Below are 17,957 nucleotides of genomic sequence, written 5' to 3' on the forward strand. Positions count from 1 at the left end.
CTGCCTCACTCCTGCCTCTTTCCTCATGATGTAAACTGCAGCCAGCCTTTCCCTGGGCCTGATACAAATGTGGAGGTAATGCCTGATATTTCACTATACACATTGGTACTAGCAAGTGATACTTCTAAACACTTCACATTACTCTAGGAAGCACTAGCACCTTCCCTTCAGTGCCAAATAACTGTGGATTAAGTCACCATTTTCATCAATTCAATTCAGCAGCAAGAATTACCTGGCAAAGATTCTTAGTGTTAGCTGAAAATGAGGAGGAGATGGAGGAGGTGGAGGAGGGACCAATAAAATATACATGACTGGCCCCAAACTGTGCATGCAAAACCTGACTGTAGAGATGGCCTTCAACAGCTTAAAACTTCCTACAGTTACAAATGTTACCAAATCAAACTTTGTTTCTTTTTAATCCAGGGATTTTACCTTTCTGCCAAAGCACAGCACTGGCTGGGGTACTGCTAACTTTTAAATTCACGTGGGTGGCTTTATACTCCCAGACCCAACAGTCTAGCTGGCTGCTAGGAAAAAAATTTCCCAGCTTAGGAATATATCACATGAAGTGTTAGTTCAAGCCATGTGTGAAGACGATTTTAATTGCTGCAACAGCAGAATGTTAGGGCAGAATCAGAAAGCAGAGGTGTTTGAAAATGCTAAGCCCTGCTCCCCACCTGGCAGAACCAAATGGTAAGACGTTTACTAAATCCCTTTAATGCAAGAACTTTCCAAAATAATAATCTGTTTAGCCTAATTTTTCAGTTTTGGATTTTGAATTTTGCTGGCAGTGAAAAAGAATTCAAGGATATAACTTCCTTGATCAAAAAAAAAAAAAAAAAGTCAACACCTCATTTATTCACAAGGCTTAAAAGAAGGGAAGGAGTTTTCCTTGCTTGGCAATCATCCTCTTGAATTGTTTGCATCCTGGGGTGGATGGCTAACTTGGATAGAGAAAACATCAAGCATCGAATCTGGGAGAATCACACAGAAATAACGGGCTTCTCCATCAGTACATCAACAGTCAGGTATACCACGAGATTGACATTTATACTTGTTGACAGAACTGAAATACACTGAATAACTGAGAAAATCCACTGAAATAACAAAGAAAATTCTGTCCATGTAAAGGCTATTTTTTAACCCCAAAAAAAGTGTTTCAGTTCTGATACGCACACCACACAACCGGTTAAGAAAATAAAGCGCAGTGTTTAGCAACTGGGCGTCCTAACTACCATAAGAGGCACTCTCTGCTCACCCTCCCCGGGCCACCGCGAGGCCAGCCAGGCCAGTTGCAGGGGGAGCCTCCTATTTCTCAACAGAAGCTGCAGCTGTCTCCTTATTAAAGCCCCGGATGGAGAGATCGTAGACCACCTCCTCTACTTTCTTCACGTCATACTTGAAGCCCTCGTAGCATTTCCTCAGGGAGTGGTTCTTCAAGTTGAGAAGGCGGAATCCGGAATCCAGCTCACTGATAAAGGTGGAGATGTGCAGGGGCTAGTCTCCAGCAGTCACGCTGTTGACGGAGAGCCTCGACAGTTCACTAGCAAGAATTAGAACGCCTGAGAGATAATCTTCTACAGCCAGATGAAATCCTTTCTCCCGATCTGGCTCAATGCCGAGAATCTCTGTCACTGCTTCTCGGGTCACCAGAGTTTCTGTTTCCAAATACACGACAAACGCCGCCAGGAAGACCAAGCGCTACAGCACAAACCTCCAGTGCTCTTGAAACCTGTATACTGTTCAGCAGGGAACTTCGTCTTCAGAGATGTGAGATGTGTTTTTACTGTGCCAAAGTGTTCTCGAGCTTTCAAACACCTCTTTGGAATGTCCTGAAACCCAGCACCCTGCTGGACCCCTTGCAGTAGAGTTAAAATCTCTCGGGCTGTTTGTTCTAAACTCTGTACAGCTTTTCGGATTTCCTCTCGGATGTCCTGCTCCGCAACCAAAAAGCCCTGCAGCTCCACGGAGATCTTGCTCACAGACAGCGCCGGCTGCAAAACAATCAGCCAGAACTGCGAGAGCAGTCAGGAAAGCGTGATCCGGAGACAACCAGCATGGTTTAGCCGCAACCTAGTTCACTTTTCAAATGCCCACAACATCCAGGCTGGGATGGTCTGAAACCAGTACATCTCTCACATTGGTAGAGTGACCCAATTGCTTGAGCCATCAGCTTCCACCTCCCAGGGTATACAGTAGCTGGATGCTGGAATCAAGAGCAGGCACTAAGATATGGCTACAGGCATCTCAAGCAGCATCTGAACAAGTGCACCAAATGCCCACAAAATGGGCCAAACTGTGGTTTAAACCTTAAGGTTTTAGCAAATGAAAACTCTCAAGACACCTTCATTACAGACCAAACCCTTTCAACGTTCATTTATGCCCCCTCGCAATTTACCACAGTATTTATGCACATCATTCCACCACAGGGAAGAGTTGAGTGAGTGAAGTGGGAAGGGACAGACATCAGAAGGAGGCAGCAAAGGAAAACCTATCATATGAGAGGAAGTAAATAAGCTTTTCTTTACCCTTTGATCTGGTAAGATCTTCTAAATATTCTTACTTCATTCAACATTAAGGAGTGCACATACTTATGAGCTGAAAATACATCTAGGTCTATGTACCTATATGTAATCACCAGAAAATATCAACATTATTTAGACAAGAAGATGGAAATAGGAAATGAAATTTAAGAAAATGTTATAAGGCTGTGACCTACTGAGGGCTCAAAGGTAAGAAAACATGAGCTGGAGAGTTATGAGTTAGTCTCAAGTACGCAAGAAATACAGACCCCAGATTCTGAAGAGGCAGATCTAAAATTGCCATTTTATTTTCTCTGAAGACACCCTAACAGCCAAATAGAAATGGGTTATAGAGGGAAGAAAAAATAAAGAACAAACAAATAACTTTTCTGATTTCTGCAGTCTATTTTTTTCTTCATTCTCGGAAAACTGATTCATTTTGCTAGGTAATGTTTATTTCAGCCTTTCATTCATTTTTTTTTTTATTTACTTGACAGGTAGAGTTATACACAGAGAGAAAGGTCTTCAGTCTGCTGGTTCACCCCTCAAATGGCCTCAACAACCGGCGTGCTGCACCAATCCAAAGCCAGGAGCCAGATGCTTCTCCTGGTCTCCATGCGGGTGCAGGGCCCAAGGACTTGGGCCATCCTCCACTGCCCTTCCGGGCCACAGCAGAGAGCTGGACTGGAAGAGGAGCAACCGGGACTAGAACCCGGCACCCATATGGGATGCCGGCACCACAGGCGGAGGATTAACCAAGTGAGCCATGGCACCAGCCCCTGCCTTTCATTCATTTTGGTATAACACCCCTAACTACAGTTTTAGCTTCTTAGTGGTAAAGGCTATCTTTCTATGGTATTTCCTTCTATATGCACTTTATACAAACAACAAATATTTAATTATTATTTTCTAGTAGATGCTTAACATTATATGCAATTATAAAATTATATTTAATATATCTTATTTACTTTTGCAAATGATCATTTTTTTGACTGACATAAAATTATTTGAAAAATGGCATGTATTTTATATTTCAACCAAAAATGTTTTCATTGTTGCTGAATAAGTAAACAGAGGAAACCAAAATGTGATTTGTTATGTAAAACTCACATACAAAACTTTATAGAAAGCAACACAGAATTTGGTGTTAGATTAGCTGATTTTGAATCATTTATTGGAGACTAATCTATCTTTGTCTTGGCAAGTCACTTAACCTTTGTCTGTCTCATTTTTCTCATCTCTAAATTTGCATAGTAATAATGACAGTTATTGCACAGTTATAGGGAGTATTAAACATAATCTACAAGGAAGTACTTTACAAGCTATAAATTTTCACTCTTATATTATCATTTAAGCAACTGCATATATGATTTTTTACATAGCTCCCTGTATCTGCCAACCAATCCCAACCAACATCAAATTTTAATATACAGCCTTCTAAAATCAGCTCTTCCCTAAGGACAAAAATATACATCTCCCTTGGTGCCACAAACAGGTCAGATATTACCTACCTATTGGACAACTCATTAATTTCAAACTTCATCCATCTCTTCAGAGAAAATAAATAATCTAGAGTTGTTTCTAAAAGTATAAGGCAAAATCTATTATACTAAAGATTGATAATATCTCATGTTAAGTCATCATCACTCATTCCTGTTAAAACTAAGCTATACAATTCAAAGGTAAATTAACTAGAAGTCAAATCATGGCCGCATAGGTATTTTAAAATAACTCTACTAAGTGTCAGTGTTTCAAATTACCATAAATTGGTACATATTCTTTGCCATTCTTCTTAATCTGTTAGACTCTACTAATTCAATATCATTTTTAGGAAAGCCTTTAATTTACAATAAAATCTGTGTTTGGAAAAGCATTAATTTTAAGGCTTTAAAATCTTCAGAAACCTTATAAAAATTAAGTTTCTTTGTTCCTTTAACATTTAAAAATAATAGTTCCAAAACTCTTCACTCAGTAATTAAACTATATAAGAAAACAAAGCATTACAATTCCATGAATATTAAGAATAATTTTTCTGACAGGCAGATTTAGACAGAGAGAGAGAGAGAGAGAGAGAGAGAGAGAAAGGTCTTCCTTTTTTTCCATTGGTTCACCCCCCTAAATGGCCGCTACGGTCGGCGCGCTGTGCAGATCCGAAGGCAGGAGCCAGGTGCTTCCTCCTGGTCTCCCTTGTGGGTGCAGGGCCCAAGCACTTGGGCTATTCTCCCCGGGCCACAGTAGAGAGCTGGACTGGAAGAGGGGCAACCAGGACAGAATCCGGCACCCCGACAGGGACTAGAACCTGGGGTGCCACGCCGCAGGAAGAGAATTAGCCTAGTGAGCTTTGGTGCCAGCCTAAGAATAATTTTGCAACACAATTAGGTGGAAAGTAAAACATATATCCAAACAAATATAACCAAGAAATTCTGTATCATGACTTGTTCTTGGATATTCAGTTATTTGTGAGCAGAGGTTTAGCTCTTCCCTCCTTTTTACCACATAAAGCAATTTATGGAACATTGTTTTGATCCATAAAAATATTAAACTAAATAAAGAAAAATTTATTTCATAATATTGGTCTTCTACTACAAAGAGGAGTTATTGCTCTTCTAGAATGATAAGTAAAGCATTTTAATTTGGATGCATTTTGAGAGAACAGAGCAGAATGGGAGAATGTTAATGAAGGGTAATGAAGCAAATTTTACTTAGGTCTAGAAAAATTTAAAGTTAACTTTTATTGAGTAAAATTGGCTAGACTCAATTGAGTAAGTCAATCTACTTCTCTGTTTCTCATTATTCTTTCTCTTTTTCATCTGTCAATGATTCTTTGTTGCTTAAGAAGTATCCTCATCTCTGCAGAATCTAAGAAAGCACTTCAGGAATTGAGAGAAGAAAGTCATTTGGAACAATAATTCTTATGCCAACAATGCAAATACAGCTGCAGCTGTTATTACTGGCATTGCCCACAAATTCTGAGGACTACACAAGCTTGTCATACAACTAGATCAGCTTAACTCAGATAGAAAAGTATTACAACAGCAAAGCCACCATTGCATTGGTCAATGAACTTATAGGCAAAACTGATCATGTTGATTTTAGAATTTCTCAAAGCAGAATGTCCAGAAAAATCTGAACACAGGCCAACTGTACTTCTGACAGGCAAATGCCCATGAGTAGTGAGAAAAGCTCTTGGATCTTAATCATTCTTATTTGACTTCTCATTTCAATGCCTGTATACCCCCCACCGTGCCCCCAGGACACTAAGATAGTGGTTACTCTAAAGAGATAAAGCTTTGACTTACAAACTCCTGTTTAATGATGTCAGTGATGATAGACAGTACTGTCTACTGCCATGAACCATCCCCCTGAACACTTCCCCTCAGCAATCTTTATTCAATTTCACAACCATTTTTGAAGAATGTTTCTTACTGAGTTTCAAATGAAACAGAAAAGTCAGACAAACGCTTTATTCTGCAATTTAAAAGGTTGATTAAAAGCCAGACAACACAAAAGTTAGGAAAAAAATCAAAGTATTAATTGAAAACATGGCTACTGTTTGTAGGTTTGTTTGCTTAGATTGAGAACATAGGGACAGTGAAGGTTAATGGATGCAAAATTTGGGCAATTATAAAATTTTATAAAGAGAATCCCATGGATGCATAATAAAGATGATGTGAAGTTTCTTCAATTAGGCCTTTATAATTGTGTTTTATAATTCCACTTTTTTTTAAAGATTTACTTATTTATTTTAGAAAGCAGAGTGACAGAGAAAGGAGAGAGATCTTTCATCCTATATTTCATTCCCCAGATGGCCACAATAGCCACAGCTGGGTGAGGCCAAAATCAGGAGGCTGGGACTTCATCCTGGTTTCTCAAGTAGGTGCACAGAGACCAAGTATTGGGTCATCATCTGCTGCCATTCAGGCACACTAGCAGGAAGCTGGATAAGAAGCAGAGTAGCTGGAACTTGAACTGTTACTGCAATACGGGATACCAGCATTCAAATGGGATCTTAACTCAATGCACCACAACACCAGTGCTTAACTGTAGATTTTAATTATGCTATTACACATTTTATAAAACATCTCTTATAGAATGTATTTTATTATAATATGTGTGCGGTACAAAATTTTAAAGTTAAAAAAAACTCTCTTCATTCCTAATTGTCCAATTAAGTAATATTAACAGTTTGGTGTGTATCCCTTTCAATATGTAAAATATACACAAGAAGCTCATTCATTTTGATAGCTACTCTGACATCTTACTTCATCAGTTCCTATGTGAAAGCATTTCATTTATACAATTCTTATTGAATAAACAATGCTATAATTAACACATAATAAGATTTAAAGTTTGATATGTTCTCAAGAGAGCAACTAGGCTAATGCTGTCTTCATTCTGCTAAGACACTATCATGAGAAAAAGTCCCAAAAGACCTAACCAGTGATTCTGATAGAGCTGTGCTTTGTGATAGTCTAGTTAAGGCACAATGAAAAAAATCCAGTTCTCACTGAAACAACTGTTACTAAAAGGTACAATAGTTTTAAATAAAAATAATGTCTGCATATTTTTCTAAGCCTTTAAACAGTTCAGCTCCCCAATTCCCAAACTCAATTTACTTTTAATTTCACAGTTTATAAACTCCAGACGATTAGCAGCAACTGACAGACATTCTAGTAAAATTACAAAACAAGAAAATTTCAACTCTAGCTTCCATTTTCTCTATCTTTCCCCCAAAATACTCTGAAGCCTTTAGAATCAATCTTATTTGTAAACAGAAAAAAATGAAACTAGATTACAGCACATATTTTCTTCTCCAGGAAACACTGTTGCTTAGTAAATACCACCTTATGAGAAAATTGACCTCTATGTATAAGAAACCACATGGCCACATTTGTGTCTAGACATGATTGTATTTCCAAAATTCTGTGGATATGTGCTGGTGCTCTGGTAATACTAAATGTCCTGTTGTTCTTCTGGAATTCTCCAATATTGAAGACCTTGAAGAAGCTACCAAATTCTACCTGAGGATAATCACAACTGCTAAATAGGAAACTTAGATGTGAATTTCACCACCTCTAATTTTGGGGTTTTTGTTGTTGCTATTTTCTAATATATATTATATACTTAAATTTGTTCAGACACAGAAACTGAGTACAGTTAATAAAGGTAATCAATGAGGTCTCAATTCTCAACCTAGGAACAGTGAGTCTTCATTGAATTAATACATAGTTCGCCAAATGTCAGTGTCTCTGTTAGAAGTGCCAAATGCCTTCCATACAAAGCTTTCAGAGGTTGAACATTTTACCTCAGTAATCCTAGGTGCAGAAGCAGAAGCAGAGTTAAGGACTGCAGTAGACACTTAAAAAGATTTGAGCATAGGTTTTCTAAATCTTTGCATATTTCAACCCTTTTTGGGGAAAAAAAAAACAAGATGCATAATTGATTATTGATTGGTTAAGAGCATATTCAGTGAAGATGCAACTCAATGGAAACTAATTTTGGAAGACAATATATATTTACACAAGGACTACAAAACCGGAATATACTGGGATCAAATGTACATAAGAATGTTTTCTCCACTGAAGTAAGTAGAAATGCATACATTCATGGGAGAAGTTCAGATCATCCTCTCTTGAATTTTTCCTTTTCATTTCTGCTGTTTATATTCTCTGGGAATCTGTTTTCTCCATGAGTTCAGAAAGATTAAATAGCCTCATTAGTTTTAGGACCATCTGGGAAGACCAAGATTAATTCAGAATCAAGAACTGGGAAACACACCATTTTATATTCTAGTATTTTTATTTGTGACATTTTTGCTTCTTGTTGAACCAGCTATGTTTTGGGGTAAGTCTAGACTTGCCACTCAAATGCTGAGATGTAGCAGATGAAGCATTAATGTGGAGTGAGAGAAAGGAGATCAAGGGGTCATTTATTGCTCTTCATGTAAGATTCCAGGTGGTCTTTAAATTGGACATTAGTAACTCATGAAAAGATTACATTAGAGTTTAGAATAAAAAATCTCTTAACATCACAAAGTGGTCCTTTGCCTAAACTTGATCTAGATAAATATGCTTCAACATGAACCAATAAGAAATGGTAAGTTACTAGCTGAGCACAATAATCACGGAACCAGGATCTGGCACTTACAGGAAAATTGGATTCAAATAAAATAGATATGAAGCATGATACCAAGGATATAATAGGTTTATGAAGTAATGTATATTGAAATTTTAGTAATATTTAACTAAAATTAAAATATATTTTAGAATAAAAGGTTAACAAAACAAACAGTAGGTTACAATTGTTGTAAAAAATCATATCAATATTGTGTGAAGAATATTCCTTATGCTTCAACTTCTGAATGTATTGTATCACTATCATAGAAACTGAGTAATAAAATCGTGGGTAATACAGTAAGACTTCTTGTTGTTATTTTAATAGGTTCTGGGATTACAATTCTTTTCCAACCTCTGATTTTGAAAAAAACTAAACATAATAAATACTCTGTGTTTTTTCCAGTGAAAACTGAAAAAATAAATTGACATTTACTTATAAACTTTGTTCAGCACATTTCTGTTGTGTTTTGAAAATTCAATTATTATTTGAAAGATATACAGAGGAGGAGAAATCTACCATCCCCTGGTTCACTCTCAAATGCGCACAACTGGAACTTAGATAGGACAAAGCCAGGAGACCAGAACTAAACTTGTGTCTCTTACTGGATGGCATAGACCCTGCCACTTGAGACTCCCAGGTGTGCATCAGCAGGAAACTGTAACCCAAAGCAGAGCCAGGACTTGAGCCCAGGCACTCTAATATGTGGGCATCCCAAGCAGCAGCTTATCCACTGTACCAAATGCCTGTGTCTCATGATGATTTTGATCCAAAATATTAGGGAAGGTATAGGTATGCAAATTAAAAAGCAGCTATGATGTTCACTCAGATATTTAGCCTACTTATTAGCTGAGATATTTCTACCTAAAATACATTTATTTTTTATTTTTTTATTTTTATTTTTTTTGACAGGGAGAGTGAACAGTGAGAGAGACAGAGAGAAAGGTCTTCCTTTGCTGTTGATTCACCCTCCAATGGCCGCCGTGGCCGGCGTACTGCGGCCAGCGCACCGTTCTGATCCGATGGCAGGAGCCAGGTACTTATCCTGGTCTCCCATGCGGGTGCAGGGCCCAAGCACTTGGGCCATCCTCCACTGCACTCCCGGGCCACAGCAGAGAGCTGGCCTGGAAGAGGGGCAACTGGGACAGAATCCGGCGCCCCGACCGGGACTAGAACCCAGTGTGCCAGCACCACAAGGCGGAGGATTAGCCTATTGAGCAGTGGCGCCAGCCACATTTTTAATATAGTATAAAATTTTAACTATGTCCATAATTATTTTTTAAAAAATTTTTCTACCTTATAAAACTATCAATATGTAGGAAGATTGTATTACATAAAATTAGTGCCACAATTTAAGATTCTATGCTATTGTTCTTTTTTGAGTCTTATTTTAATTGGCACATAATTATTGTAGAAATTATGGGTAAATTATAATGTTTGCATACATGTATATATTGTTTAATGATCAAATCAACATAATTAGAATATCCTTCACCTCAAACACTTGTCATTTCTTTATGCTTAAACATTCAAATCCTCTTTCCACTATTTTAAAGTATAAGGTACATAATTATTGATTATAGTTTCTCCTGCTGTGCTTTTATGCTTTAAATGTTTTTTTTCAGGTACTCATTACCTGTTTGCGGATTATAAAAAAAAATCAAAGGATAAGTTCAAAAATTGATTAGAAAATAATATCAAAGTCTCCTAGGGAGTGTTTTAAGCCTGCAACAATTCGGCAAAATAATATTTTTTAAAAACCCATTTATTGGGGCCAGCGCTGTGGCACAGCAGGTTAACACCCTGGGCTGAAGCGTGGCATCCCATATGGGCGCCACTTAGAGACTGGGCTGCTACACTTCCGATCCAGCTCTCTGCTGTGGCCTGGGAAAGCAGTGGAGGATGGCCCAAGTCCTTGGGCCCTGGCACCTGTGTGGCAGACCTGGAGGAAGTTCCTGGGTGCAGCTCCGGCTGTTGCAGCCATCTGGGGAGTGAACCATTGGATGGAGGACCTCTCTCTGTCTCTCTCTCTCTCTCTTTCTCTCTACCTCTCCTCTCTCTGTGTAACTCTGACTTTCAAATAAATAAATAAATCTTGAAAAAATTATCTATACATCCTTAAATATATACATTATTGTTATAGAAAAGCATGTGCCTTGGGCCCCTGTTGTGGTTTTATGGGTTAGGCTGCACCTGCCACCTCATATGCATGCCGGTTCAAGTTCCACCTCTCCACTTCTGATCACGTTCCCTGCTAATGTACCTGGGAAAGCAGCAGAAGATGGCCCAGGTCCTTGGGCCCCTATATCCACATGGGAGACCTGGATGAAGCTCTCTTTCTCTCTGTAACTCTGCCTTTCAAATAAATGAAATAAATCTTAGAAGGAAGGAAGGAAGGGAGTGAGGGAGGGAGAGAGGGAGGGAGGGAGGAAGGGAGGGAGAAACGAAAGATCATCTGCCTGCCCACATATTTAAAAATGTCCTCTGGGCAAGCATTGTAGTATAGTGGGTAAAGCCACCGCCTACAAAACCAGCGAAACCATGTGAGTGAGGCTGCTCCACTTCCAAATCAACTTTCTGCTAATGACATGGAAAAGTAGCAGCAAATAGGCCAAGAGCTTGGGCTCTGTACACACATGGCATACCTGGAAGAAGATCCTGGCTTCTGCCTTTGGCCTGGCACAGTCCCAGCCATTGTGGCCATTTTGGGAGTGAACTCAGGGATGGAAGATCTTTCTCTGTCTGTCAGTTTCTCTCATTTTATATCTGTAACACTAGCTTGTGTTATGAAAATGTCCCCTCCTTCCTTTCAATGAACGAAATTAATTCCAACAGATCAAAGTGCACATAAATTTAAGATCTCTTTAGAAAATCCCTTTATTTGGTTTTAGTATCCCCAAAGTTCACTAATTAAATTAAACCTTTTATATTAGAAATATTTTATTTGTTTCATCTAGATGGACTGTGAAAATGAAAAAAAGTTCATTTTTGTATGGTATGTATGATATGGTATATAAAATATGAAGACAAATAAATAGAGATATTTGAAAAAATAATATTCCCACTTTTTCTTTAATGCAAGAATGTTTGATTTTGTATGGTTTTTGCAAAGTCTTACTCAACTGATTAGAATGAGATTAAACAAGAAAATCCTTCAATGTAAATTTAAGAGCAATCCTGTGTCTTGAATATAGTAATGTCTATGAAGTTAATTCAGTTGGTTAGACTTTTCTGAAAGGTCAGTACCTATGTGTAAGTTTTATCTCCAAGTGTCAGGCAACTGATTTTTTTGTTGTTGTTGTTGTTGCTGCCAAATGTCTAACAAATCTTTTCTTTTTTCTTAAAGATTTATTTATTTGTTTGAAGTCAGAGTTATAGAGAGGGAGAAAGAGAGAAAGGGAGATATCGTCCATCTCCTGGTTCGCTCCCCAGATGGCCACAATGGCGAGCTGAACCATGCCGAAGCCAGGAGCCAGAAGGTTCACTCAGGTCTCTTACACGGGTAGCAGGGGCTCAAGCTCTTGGGCCATGCTCTGCTACCTTTCCCAGGACATTAACTGGGAATTGGATCAGAAGTGGAGCAGCCAGGACAAGAACTAGTGCCCAAACGGAATTCCAGCGTTTAGGTGGTAGCTTTACCTGCTATATCACAAAGCTGGTCCACTACCAATTCTCATACCAGCTATCTTTGAGATATAAGCATATTACAAAAGCTTTATGGAAAAAGAGAATTAAAAAATTAGTTTATTTTGTTGCAAAACAAATTAAATTTTATGGATACTGTTTTTCATTAAGTGTATTCCCATGGATTTTGGAAATTCTTCATATGTCTTCTTAAAATTTTTTATTAAGCAACAATTGTAGGGGCCAGCACTGTGGTGCAGCGGGTTAACACCCTGGCCTGAGGTGCTGGCAACCCATATGGGCACCAGTTCTAGTCCCAACTGCTCCTCTTCCTATCCAGCTCTCTGCTATGGCCTGGGAAAGCAGTAGAAGATGGCTCAAGTCCTTGGACACCTCCACCCACGTGGGAGACCCAGAAGAAGCTCCTGGCTCCTGGCTTCGGATCAGCACAGCTCTGGCTGTTGCGGCCATCTGGGGAGTGAACCATCAGATGAAGACTTTTCTCTCTCTCTCCCTGCCTTTCCTCTCCTCTGTATAACTTTTTCAAATAAATAAATAAATCTTAAACAATAATTGTATATATTTATGGGCTATAGTGGAACATTTCAATGCATGTACATGTTATGCTATGTCAAATTAGAGTAATCAACATTTCTTTTTCATTGGCAATAGTTTATGATAGACACTTTGGAGCTGTGTGCTTATATTTGCTTATAAAATATGTAGTAGGTCATCTAGGAATTTACTCATCTGATCTAATTCTGATTAGGTACCTGTTATTTAAACTTGCTCTATCCCCTGCTACCCCTCTCAGCCTCTAATAATTAATATTATGTGCTCATGTTCTCTTTTTTCCTTTTATTTGGCTTCCAAACATGAGGTACATCATGAAGTATTTGTCTTTCTGTGACTGACTTTTTTCACTTAACATGATGCCCTTCAGTTACATCTATTTTGATAAAAATGACAGAATTTTATTCTTTTTGATTACTGAATAACATTATATTTTGTATAAATACAACATTTTCTTCATCAGTTTATCTGTTTATCTGTGATGGACACCGTGGTTGATTTCATATCTTAGCTATTGTGATACACTAAACATGGTGCTGCAATAAACATTGAAGGAATCTTTTTGAAGACTTAGACAAGAGGATGCAAATATATCAATTAAAAACATCTCTTCTACTTGGCAATTTCAAGTACAAGTGTTAAAATGTGTTGCAAAGCACTAGTACTTGATTTTATAAACATCAGAAAATGACAATTTTGAGGAGGAAAAATTAAGTGAATTTATCTGGTAATAAATGCACTAAGCTACATTGAAATACATAGAAATACATACATAGAAATACATGAAATTTGTTCACCTTAATAAATAAAAAATTTAAAAATATATGAAAAACATCAAGGCAAATGCAAAACCAAGGCTGTTTCCATTTATGCATTACCATATTAATATGGCTAGAATCTCACTACACAGAATGTGATCAAGAGACCAAAAATAGCTCCATGTGGGATCTGGTTAGCAATGAGGAATATCAAGATCACACTATTGGATCAGAATATGCATTTTTACATTTACACTCCTCTTTTTCTCACAACCACCCATGATGCATATGCGCATTAAATTTTGAGAAGTATTGATTTAAATGACACTCCAAATTATCTTTTCAAATGTTAGGAATTTGGTTAGAATATATATCACAATAGAATCCATACTAGGATACATATAAAGTATGAAAATTTCAATCTTTAGTATTATCTTCATAGAATCCAAAATTTGGCTCATAAGTGCCTGTAACAGTAGAGTTGGGTCAGGCCTAACTTGGGAACATGGGTGAAGACGGGGGTACTTGATCCGTTTCTCCTACCTGGGTGGCAGGAACCAAATTACCTGAACCATCACCACTGCCTCCCAGGATGTACATTAGCAGGAAGCTGCAATCAGGAGTAGAGCTAGGACTGGAACCCAAGCACTCTGATATAGGACACAGATGTCTTATTCTGCATCAAAACTACTAGACCAACTGTCTACTCCAACACCAAGGGATTTATGCTTGAAAACCAGTGTTTCATTTTGTTTTGTTTATATGGAAATAAGGTAGAAGAAAGGAAAAAATGAGAGCAAGTTAGGGTATCTCCAATTGATCTTCCCTGTTGAAAGACCAGTTGGTTTATTTGTTTTTACCAATGCAGAGAAGTATGAATATTTTTTCAAAGCTTCAGGAATAAAGAATATGAATTTCGATCCTTTCTACCTGTTGCTATCCTATGTAGAAAGAGTTATGTGTATACCAGGAAACAGGAGTGAACTTTCCTACCCCTATTTTGTCCTTCAACAGTCTCCAGAGGCAAAAGTTGTTTGTCTCCAATATTGGATTTTAAAGGTCACTTTTTATTTTATAGCTCCAGGTTAGTTTTTATTCCTAGATATTTTACATGACCCGTGGTAAATTAGAATCTAACCTGTGCTGAAGGACAAACTATAACTGTGTCTAATATCCCAGAACTTCATTTTCCTACATTGGCATGAATACTTTGAAACTACCTTAACAAAGTCCTGTGGTAATTCCTTGAGACTGGCACTTAGCAGTATATTATAGTGTTTAAAAATTCAGACTCTACAATAAAACAAACGTGGGATGGAATTTTAAAATACTTACTAGTTACTTAACACTGAATTAAGTTACTTGATCTCTGGAAACCTGCTGCATTTTCTGTAAAACTCAGATAGTACAGTCTCATAACATAGAGTTGTTGCAAGAATTGAGTGATGTAGTACATTTAAGACATTTAGCAATGATTGATATATTAAAATGCCCAATAAATTTTTATTAGTTAAAGCCATGTTTATCATTTTCTAAAAATCATTAAATATGTAAAAGTATATTACAAAGTCAACAGTAGCATTTCAAGTACCATTCTAAAAATGATGCAAATAATAAATATAAAAGCCCATTATTTGTTATTGAATGGATGTGATTTCTCATGCTGTTTTTGGTACCTTAGTTTACATTGCATATTAGAACAGTAAGGATATCTACTTCTAAATTCCAACAGTTTTTCCATATTTAACTAACAATTAATGTATGCCTGGTTTTCCATCAAAGTTTTTTTTGAATTAAGAAATGATTGATTGAGAAAACTATTTATCATTACACAGGACTGTATAGTGAATTCTCATAATTTAATGTTGCCTTGGGATCTATTTTGAATGCAAATAGTTTTCCCATACCACAGTCAGTGTTCAGTGACCCTTGATTCAATCTCTAGTTATATACAAAACCTAAATGACTCAAGCCAGTGCAAGAGATAAGAATGTGGAGGTATCTCTCCTACATATAAGATTGGTCTCCAAATTTTCCCACTGCCCTCTCCTAACGGGTCATTCACACGTTTGCCCTGAAACAGAGGACCCCACATTGTGCTCCCCTATATATACTGCTACTTGCCATGGGCTGGCTCTTTCTCTCTCTCTCACTCTTTCTTTCTCTCTCTGCCTGACTTCATACCTGCCTCTTGTTGACCCATAAATGATGACAACTCCCCCAACTCAGTATACACTCCCTGCCCAGTATCTATAATTAAAAAAATCTTTGAACATATTCCTGATACGGTGGTATATCTAGTTTTTGCCTTATATTTAAAGAATGTGGGCTACTCTGGGCAGAGATTTCCCCAGGTTTGGGGTAAGGGTGGGACACAAGTCAGGTTCCCAGTACCACATTGATGGTTAGGCAGGCATACAGTGAATACCAGTCACACAAGATCCATAACAGAATCTGCCAGCATAAACAAGTTTTGCAGGTTGGACATCTGGGCATTACACTATTCACTTGGTAAAAGAAGTATTTATGAAAGGCACACTGTTAATGCCAGTGTTCAACTTCCTTCCTTTCCCTTGTTGGGGAAGGATTGTGCTTATACTGGAATCTCTGCTAAGTTGGTGTCCTTCAAAACAGCATGTCACATGCAGATGCTGGATTGAGCAGTTAATAGGTTGGGATGCTCCTGACATCAGTTTCTTGCTAAAGCAAATCCTAGGAGGCAGTGCTGATGGTTCAAGTGATTGGGTCCCTGACACCAATGTGGGAGTCTGGATTAGATCCTAGCTTCTGCTGTCCCAGCCCTCGCTGTGTCCAGTATGTGAAAAGAACACTAACAAATAGGAGCCCTTTCTGTTTGTCTGTCTGTCTATCTTTTTTTCCATCTCTTTGCCTCTAAAATAAATTAAAAACAAAAACAGAAAATGGCATTTTGGAACAAAAAGAACATGCAAACTTTGTGTTTTGAACCAAGCAAATTTAAACAAAATTCTAACCAAAAACATTTAAACAAAAACAGAAAATGGCATTGTAGAAAAGAGAATATGCATATATTTTGTGTTTTTTTTTCTTCTTCTTCTTTTTTTTTTTTGGACAGGCAGAGTGGACAGTGAGAGAGAGAGAGATAGAGAGAAAGGTCTTCCTTTGCCGTTGGTTCACCCTCCAATGGCCGCCTCGGCCAGCGCACCACGCTGATCCGATGGCAGGAGCCAGGTGCTTCTCCTGGTCTCCCATGGGGTGCAGGGCCCAAGGACTTGGACCATCCTCCACTGCACTCCCTGGCCACAGCAGAGAGCTGGCCTGGAAGAGGGGCAACCGGGATAGAATCCGGCGCCCCGACCAGGACTAGAACCCGGTGTGCCAGCACTGCAAGGCGGAGGATTAGCCTAGTGAGCCACAGCGCCAGCCTATATTTTGTGTTTTTAACAAAGTAAATTTAAAAAAATCTAGGAGCTATCTGTTTTAATTTGTCATAATTCAAAATATAACCAATTAAGTCTTCTAGCATAAAATATTGAAAATATCATAACCCTGTAATATTGTGAAATCTCATTTTGTTTATTTGCACCTTATTAAAAGCACCATAAGCCATATATTGATTATTTAAAAGAGGAATGAAAATAACCTTGTAGCAACTGAAGCATTCAGTTAGTTGGCAAATAAAACAAGATATTTGCACAAAGTTTGTACACTATAAATGATATACTAAGTATATAAATTTTAAAAAGCAATAAGAAAAATGGGAAAATTAACCTAAAAGAAAAATTGTTACAAAGATGATCTTAACTCTAAACCTAAAGGCACTAATGATCAAATAGACATTTCTCCAGACAGCACTTTGGTATGATTTTAAAAGTTAACATAATGGCAGTACATTGATTATTTTTTTATATTACAATTTTTAGTAAATCACATAGTCTTAGGACTTCAGAATATCATTTTTTCAGAAACCAGGATTCTACTTCTCATGAATAAATTATCCATTTTCACATGCACAAAGGAATCCAAAGTCAGCAGAAGTCAGGAGCATGGGTAGGTGCCTGGCAAAGCAGTTAAGATGTCACTCGTGATACCTGCAAACTGTAGCAGAGACCTTGGATTGCAGTTTTGGATCTACTGCCAATAGAGCTTCCTGCAAATGTGCACCCTTGGAAGCAGCAGCTAATGATTCAAGTGGCTGCATGTCTGCCAACCACATGGGGAACTCAGAATGCTTCTAAGTTCCTGGGTTCAGCCTGGCCCAACCTAGTTGTTGCAGGCATTTAGAGAATCAATCAGTAGATGGATTTGCTCACTCTCTCTCTCCCTCCCTTCCTCCCTTATAAATAAATAAACAAATACACAAATAATTAAATAAAATTTTATAAAA

General features: G+C 37.8%; 1 pseudogene; it reads right to left on the reverse strand.

Moving 5' to 3' along the window:
* Positions 1–1,014: 1,014 nt before the first annotated feature.
* Positions 1,015–15,686, reverse strand: LOC100339949 (translin pseudogene; annotated as a pseudogene).
* Between the last annotated feature and the right edge of the window lie 2,271 nt (positions 15,687–17,957).

This window comes from Oryctolagus cuniculus, chromosome 1, assembly GCF_051225735.1.
Source record: "Oryctolagus cuniculus isolate XC-2025 breed Fujian yellow rabbit chromosome 1, ASM5122573v1, whole genome shotgun sequence".
Taxonomy (NCBI): Eukaryota; Metazoa; Chordata; class Mammalia; order Lagomorpha; family Leporidae; genus Oryctolagus; species Oryctolagus cuniculus.